A 900-nucleotide genomic window follows, 5' to 3' on the forward strand; every position below is an offset into this window, starting at 1 on the left:
TATATATGTTTAATAACATTTATTTTAATAATTATTACTAATAAAAATATAATTAATTTAAATATAAGTGAATATAAAATTAAAATAATATTAACAAAATTATTGTATATTTTTACTATATAATTAATAATTAGTATATAAAATAACGAGAAATAATATAGTTTAGTAGCAAGGGGAGCATCCAATAACAAAGAGGACTTCAGTTCAAACTACATCTTTAACAATTTTAAAATTTTTTCTAGAGTGGCAATGGACCGGATCGGTTGAAAGTCTGGTTCACCGATTTTCAGATCGAACCGGCCTATCCTGTCGGAGTGGCCAACACTCCATCACCCTCCTCTTCTCTTCCCTACCAATTCTCCTCCTCTGCCTCGGTGTCGCCGGTGTTGTCACTGCCTTCATCCTCCTCTCCCTCGTCGAACGTGTCTGGCTCTCCGACCTCTACCACTCCACGTGCTCATCCAACCCACTTCCTTCATCTACGTGTTCCCTTTCTCCTTAGGGTTTGCGATATCCACTCGAGTGGAAAATGGCGCCAACTCCCCCTTTAGGGCTAAGCTCTTTACTGTGGTTTTCGTCTTCCTTGCCGCCATGATTGGTTTCTTGTTTGAGTTGGTCTCCCTTTTAAAACGGTGTCGTTTCGTTTTTTGGCTTTTAAATTAAGGACCCACTTCAAAACGACGTTGTTTTATTCTTGTACAAGATGTCTCTGGTACGGGTTGAGAGATGGATCGAGAACTTGCGGGTTGAGGCAGATGCCGGATCACTTGACTGGAGCAATGGAGGGAGGTACCTGCAAAGACACTCCGACGCTCAAGTCAGAATGGATCTAAGAGGTATAAGGTGTGAGGAATGAATGAATACCTGGAGGGACCTGGGTCCTCTATTTATAGGTGATGG

Source organism: Arachis hypogaea, chromosome 13 (assembly GCF_003086295.3).
Source record: "Arachis hypogaea cultivar Tifrunner chromosome 13, arahy.Tifrunner.gnm2.J5K5, whole genome shotgun sequence".
NCBI lineage: Eukaryota > Viridiplantae > Streptophyta > Magnoliopsida > Fabales > Fabaceae > Arachis > Arachis hypogaea.